Source organism: Chiloscyllium plagiosum, chromosome 36 (assembly GCF_004010195.1).
Source record: "Chiloscyllium plagiosum isolate BGI_BamShark_2017 chromosome 36, ASM401019v2, whole genome shotgun sequence".
NCBI classification, from domain to species: domain Eukaryota; kingdom Metazoa; phylum Chordata; class Chondrichthyes; order Orectolobiformes; family Hemiscylliidae; genus Chiloscyllium; species Chiloscyllium plagiosum.
In genome coordinates, this window is record NC_057745.1 from 9903722 (window position 1) to 9918391 (window position 14670).

The 14670-nt window shown below is 40.6% G+C and overlaps 1 long non-coding RNA gene across 1 annotated transcript in view; it reads right to left on the minus strand.

Moving 5' to 3' along the window:
- Nucleotides 1-14670, minus strand: part of LOC122540938 — an 86919-nt gene that overhangs the window by 53531 nt on the left and 18718 nt on the right. Inside the window, exons 2-3 of the long non-coding RNA XR_006309464.1 lie at nt 5396-5496; nt 1618-1895 (exon numbers count right to left, since the gene is read on the minus strand). This is a non-coding gene — a long non-coding RNA (uncharacterized LOC122540938). The remainder of the gene's footprint in view (nt 1-1617; nt 1896-5395; nt 5497-14670) is intronic.

Here is a 14670-nt window from a genome sequence, read left to right on the forward strand (position 1 = left end):
CTAAATTACCTGCATTATAATTGTATCCAGTCCTCTTCCCATCCAATACCCACAACCACTCAGTGCCTGCATCCCAAGGTAATTAAAATAGAAAGGTATCTGGATTTCTGCTTTCAATTGTAATCCTGCTCTTCCCACAAGCAAATTAGATAGGTGTGGGCATTGCATGAGGACAGGAATGCATCCAGTTGCAATGATCCTGCCATGGAATAACCTGTTGATGCTCAGATATGAATAATGAACACTTGGGTGGTTCTGCAAACCAGATGATGCATGTGAGCCTGTGCTCCCAGCAACAATCAACATCTTCAGAATAGGATATAGGAAGAAAATTGCAAGGAAAGGATGTATATTCGGCAGTGGGCAGTGACAAGTTGGACGTTTTATTCACAGTGATGAACAGGCAGCCACTGATTGTCAGAGTGTACAGTACATCTAGGACAGCGCCTTTTAGGTTTCAACCATAAATAAAATGGTGAGACTTCAGGGCATTAAATGGCGTATATTTGTTAAAAACATTTTATGTGTGCATACTCTGGAGACAGGCTCCCCATGAGACAAAGTGCCATGACGTTGTTATGACAAGTTGCTAGGAATCTTATGGCCCTTTAAGGCAGCAGTCACAGTTGACCTGGGTTTACTTGCTTCTAAAATATGCTACTCCCTGTACCAAAGCTTCAGTATGTAAATAGTTAATGATGACAAAATATCTATTTTAGTTACGTTCTTCAGAAGGTATATGAACATTCATTAGAAACATTAAACTTCAAAAATTTCAGAAAGGAAACGTTCTTGAAAGGAGGAACACCAGGCATTAAAGAGGTAGGCTGGCCAAGTGGTCAGCCAATTTTCCTGATCCTGAACTCTTTCCCATGGCTCCAAGCTGAAAGTTGTGCAAGGAGACTACTGTGGTCTAATGCAATGATCCACATGTCTGATTGTCCTGCCAACTGTCACTTTTTGGGCTCATTTACAAAGAGGTGACACCTGTGCAAGACCCCAGCAAATAGCTGAAGTCTAGAGAACATCAAAAAGCCAGCAGACAGTGGAACTTAGGGGAAAATCAGCATAAAATACTGTGTATTGTGAAAATATTTGGGTACAGAAACAGTAAAAGAAAAACAGTTGAATAATTACTGTAAATAATCCTAAAAATCTAAGAATTGCTGCAGTTTCATTTTCTGTTGCATTTCTGTTTTTCTTTGATTTTTATTCAAAAGTCCACTTTTAAAAATTCTACTTTACCTTAAAAAAATCCAAATATGTTATTTCTGTGCAATGCTGTTTTTACAATCAGTTTAATGTATCAAATTAAGGCGGGAATGAACAAAAGTCAAAAATGTTTACACAGCGCCAAATGATCTTATTCACTGCAATTGTACAGAACATGTTACTCAGCATCCATTGAGAAAAGAGATGGAAGAAGTCAGAAATAATGTTAATTAAATTAAAATTGAGGCCAGATTTTCTGCTTGAAGGAATACGAGAGACGGGATTGGGTTACTCGAGCTTCATTTATCGCTGCTTGCTTAGGTAATTAGTGTAATCAGAAAGTCGGGGGTGGGGAGAGGTATTAGTGAAGAGCGTGAATGTGTATTTGATAATTGTATTGCCTACCTTATGCCCACACTGAGTGGCGTTCCATCCATTTTAGACGCTGCAGGATTTCCCCCTCAAGATGGCTGCAGAGCAAAGGGCTCTCTGTACACAAAATGGCACCTGACTGGCCACTCAGGCTGGCATTCCCTTGCCTTCTGCCATGATGCTGTGCATGACTTACAGTGGCTGCTTCACATTTTCAGATATTCACAGTGCTGTCTCACCAGGGGAAAAAAGATCGCAGTCTTCAGAGAGGATTTCAAGGCTGATTTGTTTTTTTCATGTCGAAGGATGTGCTGGAAAATAGGAGTAATGATTCTGTTATTCTCTCAAGCATTCATGTCTTGCCCTAGCTCTGCTGAACTGCTGTTCTGTATCGCACTGATACACGGCCTCACTGGGAGGTGAGATTCTCAGGAATAGGCAGGGGAGGAGAATTAGAAAGAAGTGGGGGCCAAATGTCTCTTCATTCTGCAATCATACCACATAATACTTGGAAAGATTCAATAATAAGTTTTGTTTCCTAATTAATAAATAAAACCAAACTCTGTGGGAAAATTCTCGAATCTGGGTCAGAAAATTGAGCTTGTGGAAGAAGGAAAAAGTGTTGATGATCGCAATCTTGTATGGAGAGTCACAAATATGTCTGAATGCAGATATATTTATCACTGCTTATCACTGCTTTTTTGGGGTGGCATAGTGGCTCAGTGGTTAGTACTGCTGCCTCACAGTGCCAGGCACCTGGGTTCAAATCCAGCCGTAGGCGACTGTGTGGAGTTTGCACATTCTCCTGTTTTGGCGTGGGTTTCCTCCCACAGTCCAAAGGTATGCCGGTTAGGTGAATTGGCCATGCCAAATTGCCCATAGTGTTCATGGATGTGTAGGTTAGGTGTGTTAGTCAGGGGTAAATGTAGGGGAATGGGTCTGGTTGGGTTAATCTTCAGAGGGTCAGTGTGGACTTGTTGGGCCAAAGGGCCTGTTTCCACACTGTAGGGATTCTTCGCTAACTCATAGCAGAAATATGATAATTCATTGATTCATAATGTTTGACTAAGACTGCCTTCATAATGTTTGAAAACATGTTGGTATTCATTTCCTTGAATTCCTTCTTTTCCTCAACTCAGAGTTCTAGCTTTTGTGTGTTTCACCGGGTACCAAGGATTTTCTAATATATTACTCAGATGCTCTGTCTTGGTAGTCAGTGTGGAGAACGTGAGGACTGCAGATGCTGGAGCTCAGAGTCGAGAGTGTAGTGCTGGACTCAAAACGTTGATTCTCCTGCTCCTCAGATGCTGCCTGATCTGCTTAGTGGTCAGTGTGGCAGGGTGGGGGAAAAGGACACCACAGCCAAGCTTAGATTCAAGCATATACTTTAATATTCCAATGCTGCCCTATTGCCATTCTTCTTACTCTTCTCCCCTGCCACTGAACATCAGCACACCATCCCCTTCCCCACATTCCTGTACCCCACCATAGACAGCAGAGCCTAACGTGGAACTCCTTGGTTAGATCTTCCCACCTCATTGCTTTTCTTAGCATCTTCAAAAATCTTCAGTACACCTACTACTTTTACCCATCTTCACCTTTTGTTATTACCACCCAAATTGTCTAATGCAACAAGCAGCGAATGCTGGAGAAACTCAGGCTCTGGCAGCATCTGCGGGGAGAGAGAACTGGAGTTAATGTTTCCAGTCCATTATGACTCTTCTCCAGAATTCCTTCAGTCATGCTAGACTCAAAACATTAGCTGTGTTTCTCTCTCCTCAGATGTTGCCAGACGTCCTTCATATCTCCAGCATTCTCTGTGTTTATTTTAGATTTCTAAAATTTGCGGTATTTTGCTTTTACCTTCCTTCTGCACCAGCCCATCCTCAACAAAGCTGATTATCCACAATTGAATGACACACCTAACTTTTCCAAGGTGAAGAATATTTGGGATGTTTGCTACATTGAAGTGCAAGTTGTTGAGGTTGATCTAAATCCTGTTCTCACATTTTTAATATGTTTTTTTCTGGCAGGAATCACCAGAGCAGGAAACACTGGATGAGTTTTCTATGCTCTAACACAGCAGTCTTAGTCAAGCTCACAAACTCTTTGCCCAAAAAGTGTGTGACCCTTAAAGAAATAACCCACAGCAAAATCAACTGCTTGTAAGAGCAGTAGAAGAAATAGGTTGCCTCAGATACTGTTATATATGGAATATGAAGGCACATGTCAATAGCATCAGGGCTGAATTGATATATGCCTCAGCTGGATGAAAGCCATCCAAATTTAGATGGTTTATTCACCAGGAATCCTTGCACTCTGCCCCAGCCAGAACCTGCTAAACCAGGGGTTAGCGATGTTAGTTGCCTCATTGAAATGGATCATGTCAGACAGTGTATTTATAAACTGAGTGATAATATATTGGAGGAGGGTATTAGGGTAGAATGTGACTGGCATTGATATAATGGGTCAAGAGTGTGGTGCTGGATCCAAGGAGCAGGAGACCAGCACCACATTCTCGACTTCAGTCCTCACTTTCTCCTAATTGATATAATGGGCCATACTTTAGCATTCAGTAAAATTTGCTCACATGAAAGACCACAGACCTGAAACGTTTTCCTGTTCACAGACACTGCCTAACCTACTGAGCATTTCCAGCATATTCTGTTTTTATTTCAAAGTTCCAACTTCTTACGTAATTTTCTGCTTTTGTTTAAAAAGTGATTGGAGAAGTACTGTTTTCACAACAGGCAAAAGTAAAAGTTTTATGCCTTCCCTCGACCAGTATTCTTTATTTTATTTATCACAAAAACTATCTTTAATGGTACCACTTCAGAAGTGAGGGTGTAGTTTGTTACCTGATTCCCAGCACAGAGTCATGCAGAGGAATCCAAATGGCATTTAAACATTGTTTCCAGTCTTAGTGAACAGATGTTTAACATCGTTGTAATACATCCTTCTGTCCATTTGAACCATTTCAAACAGGTTAATGTTGATTCAGAACAGTAGACAGAAGTATATCAAAGAAGTGTTAATAATACAAATATGAATTCCTGGTTGTTAGTTCTTACAATAACAGGCTGTTAGATTGTTTCAATTATGACATGCAGTGAAAGAAACAACTTAATTGTCGCAGGTTCCATATATATATATATATATATCGAAATTTCAGGAAAGGTATAATAATTACTTTCTGTTTTCTTGCCCACTGCATATTCTATCACACTCTATCTACAGCCAAGTGAAGTTGCCAGGACCCTATGAATACATTCTGAAAAGCCAGAATGTATGTTCAAGGGAATAGGCTGATTGAAACTTAGAATCAGGACTGGGGACATGTGAGAGAGTGTTCATGGGATAAATTTGTAATCAGGGGTGAGAGATGTGAGAGAATGAACTGAGCATTTTCTGGGAGATGGCTCAAGAGATTTTAAATCTTTGCAATTATCTACCCCAGAGAGCAGTGGAGACTCAAACATTGAGTTATGCATAAAGCAGGGATTGACAGATTTCTAAATACCCATGATGGGAAGGGATGTGGGGGATAGTAAGGGAAAAAGGCATTGAAGTGAATGATGAGCCATGATTGTATTGAATAGTAGTGCAGGCTCAATGAGCTGAATGGCCTACTTCTGTTCTTACGTTTTTAAATAGTTTCAGAAAATTGGTCAGTATGAACTGGAATAATGTGTGAGGGGATTAGGAACAAAACCTACCCTCACTTTTCTGATTTCTCTCTTTCTCATGATTAGGTCAAGAGATTTGTTGACTCTGTTGACTATTTATTGAACCCACCATCTGAATTTCTTACCTGATGTAATGATAAGCGATGTTCTTGATGCTTATGTTCAAGGGACACTTCTGGCACCCCAGCTAGTCCTTGCAAAGGTCTGTCAACAATGCCAAAGAAGCCTAAATCAGAGAGATAGGAAAAAGAATGCCAAACCAAATGGTGAGCTTCATATTTGTGAATGGAATTAGCTGAGAAGGGGAAATCTCTAACACTGATACATTGTGTAGACTTAAGGTCCAATGTTCTAACTACTTGGTCTAAGCACATTGCACTTGGCAGGCACTGGGCTGAAGTCAGCTGATTGCCTGTCCTTTGTTTTCCAATAAGGAAGGCAAGGTGAAGAGAAAGTGTGAGGAAGACTAACAGGGATTTTAGGAAATGGAAGTTCACCACCACCTTCTCAAGGGCAACTAGGGATAGGTAATAAATGCTGGCCCAGCTATCGACACTCACTTAGTCACAAGTGAATAAAAGAAAAAGTGGCTTTGAAAACAAACATGCATTGAATACTCAGAAGAAAGTGAGTTACAGACTCACAGAGTCATAGCATCATAAAGCACAGAGACAGACTCTTCTGGCCAACAATGCTATGCCAAATATAATCCTAAAATAAACTAGTCCCACCTGTCTGCTCCTGGCTCTTATCGCTCCAAACCTTTTCTATTCATGTACTTCTCCAAATGTCTTTTAAACGTTGTAATCATATCCACTTTCACCACTTTCTCAGGAAGTTCATTCCACACACGAATCACCCTCTGTCTAAAGAATTGCTCCTCATGCCTTTTATACGTCTTTCTCCTCTCACAATAAAAATGCTCCCGCTACTCTTGAAATCCCTTATCCTAGAGAAAGGACAACTATCAACAATCATCTCAGCACTTTGGGCAGAATTTCGGCAGAGAAGTAGCACCTATTTCAACAAGTCCTGACAAATCTATCCCAAAAGTCACTGCATCAGAGATCAGATCAGCTTTCCTTCAAGTGAATCCAAGGAAAGTGATGGGACCAGACGGTGCATCAGGCCGTGCACTCAGAGCTTGTGCAGATCAACTGGCAGAGATCTTCTCGACATCTTCAACCTCTCCCTGCAGCAGGCACTATCCCTGCCTGTTTCAAGAGGGCCAACATCATCCCTATGCCTAAGAAGGCTCATGTCTCAATGACTACTGCCCAATGGACCTAACTTTGGTGGTCATGAAGTGCTTTGAAAGGCTGGTCATGGCATTAATCAACTCTAGCCTCCCACTACTCTTGACCCACTCCAATTTGCCTATCAGACCAATAGATCCACATCAGATGCCATATCACTTGCCCTTCACTCCTCCCTAGAACACCTTGATACCAAGAACAGCTATGTAAGAACCCTATTCATTGACTACAGTTCAGCCTTCAACACAATTATCCCCTCGAGACTGATTACTAAATCTTGGACTAAGCTCCACTCTCTGCAACTGGATCCTCAGTTTCCTGACACACAGGCCACAATCAGTGAAGACTGGGGACAATATTTCATTGTCACTAACGCTCAACACTGGAGCCCACCCAGAGTGCGTACTCAGCCCCCTACTGCACTCACTGTATACCCATGACTGCATCGCCAAATACCAGACTAGTGCCATTTACAATTTTGTTGATGACACCACCATAGTCAGTCAAATCTCAGATGGCAACGAAACAGACTACAGATGGGAGGTGGAAAACCTGGAAAAATGGTGCACCGAGAACAACCTATCTCTCAATGTCAGTAAGACCAAGGAACTCATTATTGACTTTCAGCGGGATGTTACTCATGCCCCCTACATATTTACAGCACAGAGGTGGAACAAGTGGAGAGTGTCAAACTCCTGGGAGTAGTCATCCACAACAAGCTTTCTTGGACTTTTCATGTGGATACACTGGCTACAAAGGCCCAACAATGTCTCTTCTTCATCAGGCAGCTGAGGAAATTTGGCATGACAGCGAATACCCTGGCCAACTTTTATAGGTGCACCATCAAGAGCATTCTGTCTGGATGTATCACTACCTGGTATGGCAACTGTACCATTCGAGATGGGACACAGCTACAGACAGCAGTGAACTCAGCCCGGACAATACACTGGTTACAAAGGCCCAACAATGTCTCTTCTTCATCAGGCAGCTGAGGAAATTTGGCATGACAGTGAATACCCTGGCCAACTTTTATAGGTGCACCATCAAGAGCATTCTGTCTGGATGTATCACTACCTGGTATGGCAACTGTACCATTCAAGATGGGACACGGCTACAGACAGCGGTGAACTCGGCCCGGACAATCACAAAAGCCAGCCTCCCATCTATAAAATCCATCTACCAGGCCTGCTGTCAAGGAAAGGCTGCCAGCATTTTCAAAGATCCATCCCACCCTGGCAATGTTTTTCTGCAATCTCTACCATTGGGGAGAAGGTACAGAAGCCTGAACACATGCACCAGCCGGTTTCATAACAGTTTCTACCCTACTTTTGTTAGAATACTGAATGGACTCACAAATTCTTAACATTCGCCTGTACCTGTGTTTTTGTTTTTGCTGCTGTTTACCTACTATTTACTATCTATATTACTTAACTCTGTGATCTACCTGTATTGCTCGCAAGACAAAGCTTTTCATTATGCTTCGGTACACGTGACAATAAATTCAATTCAGTTCAAAATCATTAACTCTGTCGATACCGCTCATGATTTTATAAACTTCTATAGGGTCACCTATCATCCTCCAATGCTCCGGTGAAAAATGTTCCAGCCTAACCATCCTTTCTTTATAACTCAAGCCTTTCATATCCAGCTTTCATACCCAGTCAGCACCAAATATTCAAAACCATTACATGCTGCAGGATTGGGAGAAAGGTATGGGTCTACCTTTGCAATACACATTCTTATATTTCAAGCTCTGGAGATTTTGACAGAGGTTTGGAGATAGATCTTTCATGTTGTGAAATTGGAATCTTTTTATTTCAATATAGTGGATCACATTACAGTAAAACACAGGATTTTACATTATGCCTATACTGGGTTCATGTAGAGGCTTCAGGTGACATGTGAACCATTGTCACCACATTGCCAGAGAAATTAGAGTACAATTAGTACAATGCACCTGTTTTCTTTATGCATAAAACTATTCAGCATTTTCTTAACCCCCCTCCCCCCCCCAAATCCTTACTGAATATGCTGACTCTCAGTCGAGTAAAATTTTGTTGAGTACTTTACATCATCCTCTAACTCATCCAATAGGCCATTCTACAGATGCTAGCCTAGACAATGACATGCATGCCAATTATCAGCCTTTTATTGTTGACAGGTTCTGTGTAATGGGTACAGCTGGTGAGAGCTGCATATCCAGTTCTCCGAATCTGGCTTCTTTTGGTCCAATTCCTGTCCCCCTGGCATTGTCCATAATGCTAATGGAAGTGAGTTTGGATAATGTATGATATAGATAGAAATTGTCACAGAATCAGGTATTCATGCTGTATACAGGGGCTTATTTCCATTAGAACAGGACTAAAGGAGGGAACATCATCTGGAAAATAAAGAGGAAGCAGGCTGGAAATGGATAATAATGTAGGGAAGTGAGAAAGTGGGAAATGAAAGAGTGAGAAGTGTGTAAGCATAAACCCTGATTGAGGGAGATTGAATGTCAACTGGGGAATTGCCATGGTTGGGGAAAGAGTGGTAGTGTCAGCGAAACGGAGGAAGAAAGAAAAGAGAAGCTGGTACAATAATGGAGAGGACGAAATAGAGAAGAATGCCATTATGAATTGAGGAGAGTTAGAGGAGAGAGAGTAATTTGGAATATCCTCCATTGCTTTCATTGGACAGAAAGTTAGATTGGTCTCAACTGTCCTCCCCCACCAGAATGATTGCAATAGTCTTTTCCCCTCTTTAAATAATTATCCTTTAACTGGTCATCATTTCTGTCACATCAGGGACACCCAGAGTTAGGAAAGTGATACTGATGTAATTTCTGGATAGACATCAGCCATTATCACATTTGAAAAATAGTTAGAATGGCTTTGCGTAGGAGAGGTTTTGTCTCACAAATTTGATTATGTTTTTTTCAGAAAGTAACAAAGATGATTGATAAGGGTAGAGCAGTGGATGTTGTCTATATACCTTAGAAAACATTTGACAAGGTCTCTATTGATAATCTTCTGGACCAGACTAAGTCATATGCAATTAGTGATGAATTGCTAAGTTGGACACAAAACCAGCTTGGTCATAGAAAACAGAGGGTAGTTGTGGAGGGGTGTTTTTCTGACTGGAGGTCTGTGACCAGGGGTGTTCTGCAAGAATCAGTGCTGGGATCTCTGCAGATTATAATTTAGATGAATGATTTGCAGGAAAATCTGGGTAGTCCGATTATTAAGTTTGCAGATGACACAAAAATCGGAGGAGTTGTGGACAGTGAGGGTAGTTGTCAAAGGATACAGCAGGATATAGATGATTTGGAAAGTTGGGCAGAGAAATGACAGATGGAGTTTAATTTCTTCCTCAGTTCCACTGACACTTCTATTCTTTAGGTTAAAGCAATGACTACAGATGCTGGAAACCAGATTCTGGATTAGAGTGGTGCTGGAAAAGCACAGCAGTTCAGGCAGCATCTGAGGAGCAGGAAAATTGTCGTTTCAGGCAAAAGCCCTTCATCAGGAATACAGGCAGAGTGCCTGAAGGGTGGAGAGATAAATGAGAGGAGGGTGGGGATGGGAAGAAAGTAGCAGAGTACAATAGGTGAGTGGGGGTCAACCCACTTCATTCAAAGTTCATGCATATACACCTTTCACCCTCTTTCATTTCCAACTTTCTCATCTCCCTACATTATATTCATTTCCAGTCTGCTTTGTCTTTAGTTCTCTTGTAATGCTCACTCCTCATACCTGCTCCTACTGGGAATGAGCCCCCGAAAACAGCATGCTGGCAGGAATTCCCCTGATTCTGTGACAATTTCCATCCACATCATACATTATCCAGATTAATTTCCATTAGTAATCTTGTGAGTCAATGGATTTTGGGAGGTCAAATGCAAGAGGAAGGGCAAGTGTAAAGGGAAGAACCCTTAGGGGAATTGATATAAAGAAAGGTCTTGGGGTGCAAGTTCATAGCTCCCTGGAAGTGGCAACACAAGTGGATAAGGTGGTAAAGAAGGCAGATGGCATGCCTACCTTCATTGGTTGGGGAATTGATTATAAAAATTGGCAAAAAATATGTTGCAGTTATATAAAACTTTAATTAAGCCACATTTGGAATATTGTGTGCAGTTCTGGTTGCCAAAATATAGAAAGGACGTAGAGGCTTTAGAAAGGGTGCAGAAGAGGTTTACCAGCTTTGGAGTGTATTAACTGACCAACTTGGATTATTTTCACTACAGCATCGGAGGCTGAGGGATGGTAGAAGTATTTAAATTATGAGAGGGATGGATAAGGTGGATCAGAGTATTTTCGAAGGGTGGAAATATCAAATACTAAGGGGCATAAATTTAAAATGAGATGTGTGAGGCAAGTTTTTTTGGCACAGAGGGTAATTGGTACCTGAAACCTTCTGCAAGGAGAGATGGTCAAATCAAATTCAATAGAAATGCTTAATAACTGTTTGGACAGACATATGTCCAGGCAAGGAATCTAGGGGCACAGACATGTGCAGACAGATAGAATTAGTTTGGAATGGGACCATGGTGAGCACAGACATGGTGTGCGGAAGGGCCTATTCCTGTGCTGTACTGTTCTATGTTCTATGTATACTTTATTTTACATTTGGCTGTTTATACTGTGCTTAAGTTATTATACAGGTTGTAGTTGTAGCTGGGCCATTCTGCAATGATCAGTCCTTGAAGAAGATGGTCAGTTTTGCCAATCACCTCATCTGGCATTTATGATTAAGTGTTGGTAGATAGTTAGTATGACAGTGACAGTGCAATAGACCTAAATTTGATCCTATCCACTGAGTCATACTAAAACAGTCAGTTTCCGTATATAGACTAATGGCATGCAGCTCTACTTTCTTGCCATTTCCTGTGATGCCACTGCTGCCTCAAAAATGTCACTCAGCTTCTGTAGATAAGGAGAAATTAGTTGCAATTAAATCCTGGAAAGGCCAAAGCAATGTGTTCTCCCACTGCTATACATTTTATATTGGAGCCACTGACTCCTTCTCTCTCCCTGACAAATATCTGAGACTGAACCAGACTGTTCACCAACTTGGTATCAGATTTGACCATGAGAAGAAATTCTGTCCACATATGTGTGACATTGCTAAATCCACTTGCTTCCATCTCTATAACATTGTCCAACTTGCCTCCTGCCTCAACTCATCTACTGAAGTCTCCATTCACACATGTTATCTCTAGGACTTGACTATGCAAACACACTCGTGATTGGCTTATTGCATTCCACTATCTATAACCCTGGTATCACTCAAAACCTTACTTCTCATGTCCTAACTTGGGCCAAGTCTCATTTGTTCATCACCCCTCTGCTGACATTATGTGGCTCACAATCAACTATTATCTATATTATAAAATTCTCATTTTTGTTTTTAATCCTTCTAAGGCCTCTCCTCTCCTTTGGCCTGTGTTTTTATCCAGCCCTACATCACTCTGAGACATCAACATTCATCTAGTTCTAGGCTTTTGATTATTCCTATTTTAGTAATTTCACCATTGCTGGTCATAACTCTAGCTGTCAAAGCCATAATATTTGGAATTTCTTCCCTAAATCTCTCCATTTCTAATGACCTTTCCTCTTTTTTTTAAAGGTGATCCTTAAAACCTACCTCTTTTCCCAAACTTTTGATCACCTCCACCAATATCTTCTTGCATAGTTCAGTGTCAGATTTTATTTGTAACCCTCCTGTGAAACACCATCTGTGTCCTTATGTTACATCAAAGGTGCTTTATACCTATGAGAATTGTTGACTCATTTACCACAAATACACAAGCATTCTCATCAGGGATCTCTACATGGCAATTAAGAGTTGGAACATTGGTTAAGTTTTCCTTCCCTAACCAAAACTAATTGTATTGTGCCATTTAAGTTCACAGATTGAAATCAGTTAACTCATGTCAGAATAGTGGTGAACATGACACTTTCTGAATTGTGTTGGTGACTGAATAATTTTTTTCAAAACCAACCCAACACAGACTGAAAGGCTTTCAGTGCATAGTCTCACACAGTTAACATGACATCTGTTTCTACTGCAGAACATTCTACAATGTCGAAAATTCTACAGCTGATAAAAATACGTAGCCTGTTCCATTTGTTTTTAAAAAAACAGCCACATGCCATTTTTTACTCAATTTATTACTTTTAATAATTCACTAACAGTTGTCCCATTTTGTTGCTCATAAGTCAGATCATGAGCTGTTGTGTTAACTCAGCATGTAACACAAAATAGTCAGAAAGTTCCTTAAATCTGCTTCCACTGCATTGCTGTAATATCAAAAGAGCTAGGTAAAAACAATGACTGCAGATGCTGGAGACCAGATTCTGGATTAGTGGTGCTGGAAGAGCACAGCAGTTCAGGCAGCGTCCGAGGAGCAGTAAAATCGATACTTTGGGCAAAAGACCTTCATCAGGAATAAAGGCAGAGAGCCTGAAGTGTGGAGAGATAAGCAAGAGGAGGGTGGTCTCCCCACCCCCACCCTCCTCTAGCTTATCTCTCCACACTTCAGGCTCTCCGCCTTTATTCCTGATGAAGGGCTTTTGCCCGAAACGTCGATTTTACAGCTCCTCAGATGCTGCCTGAACTGCTGTGCTCTTCCAGCACCACTATATCAAAAGAGCTGCTATGCAAAATCCTGCATACATATAGAGATAGTGACCTTGGTAGTTTTGGTCAAGTTACAGTAGCAGAGAAGAAGTTGATCATGGGAAACTGACCTCTGCGTATTGCTCTGCTTGTAAGATGCAACTGTCACTCTTTAAACATCTAATTATTGTTAAGTAAACACAGCCTGTAGTCAGAATTTACATTACACAATGGGGGAAATTTGCTGATCGTCAAATGTTTTTGACTTTCAAGATACAGGTAAGTAGCACCTACCATTAAGAAAGTTGTTTTCTTTTTTGTTTCTAAAATTGTCTTGAATGCAAAATAAAGTGTGATGTAAATGGCTAAAAATACGCCTATTTACATACAAATAACAGATCTCCCAAGGCATTGTTCGGTGAGCCAGATAACACCCTGTTACCAAGGGGCAAGATGACTGGGTGTGATGTAGTAGAGGTGTTCACCTCTCCAGTGAAACAATTATCAAAAAAAAACTGTAAGAGGTCCCCAAGACTAGGATTAGTGACTACTGTACTAGGTACTACAGAGAATTTGATGTGCCAAAACAGAACTTGCAAATCAAAAGATCTGTGAGTGTCTAACTTCCAAATGAGCACCCTCCCAGCTTTCAAAAATAACACACAAAAATAAGGAATAATTATTTTGTAGCAAATATTATTATTTGAGAATGAAACAAACCTTATACTCCATGTTTAAAATTGTTTCATATCAGAAGTTCGGAAGTACATAAATTTTAATTTAATCGTTTTTTTTTATTCCCAGTTTTGTTTCTTTATTGAGTGTCTCCACAGCAGTAGCTTCCATATTTAAGTAGAATCTTTGTTATCTTTTAAAATTTATACTATCTGAGATAGGTATGGCATTGTTTTAGTACTTAACAATAGGAACAATATATTGGTCTTAGTGAAAGTGCCACATAATCTTGTAAACTACTCCCAAGAATGAAGTTTCTTAGTTAAAGGGGAAGGTTACAACGGGAAGCTAGAGACTCATTTTCTTGAACTGAGGAGTCTGAGAGCAAAATGGGTAAGTATTCAAAAGGATAAAGAGAACAAACAAGAGAGGCACCAAATTAGCCATCGATATCTAAGTTAAAGACTAGAGAGTATGGCCTCAAGATAAGTTAATGAATAGGCAAGGAATAGAGGGACAAGGACTATGTGCAGGCAGATGGGATTAGTTTAGAATTGCATCATGGTCAGCGTAGTCATGGTGGGCCAAAGGACCTGTTTCTTGTGCTATGCTGTTCTATATTTTATCTTCCAAAGTATATGCAACAAAAGGAAGAGAGTAGAAGATATTTTCTCCAAAAAGTTACTATTTTCTGCCACAAATAATGATGGATATTAAAATCTTTCACAATTGATATCCCATTGTTTTCCCATTATTCTTTGCTCAAGCATTTCTAGTCAGTTTTCAACGCTGCCCATAAACCAGCACCATGCTTGGTAAAATCAACATCATCCTGTATGATGGTGAGCATAACTCATTGCCTCTTTTCA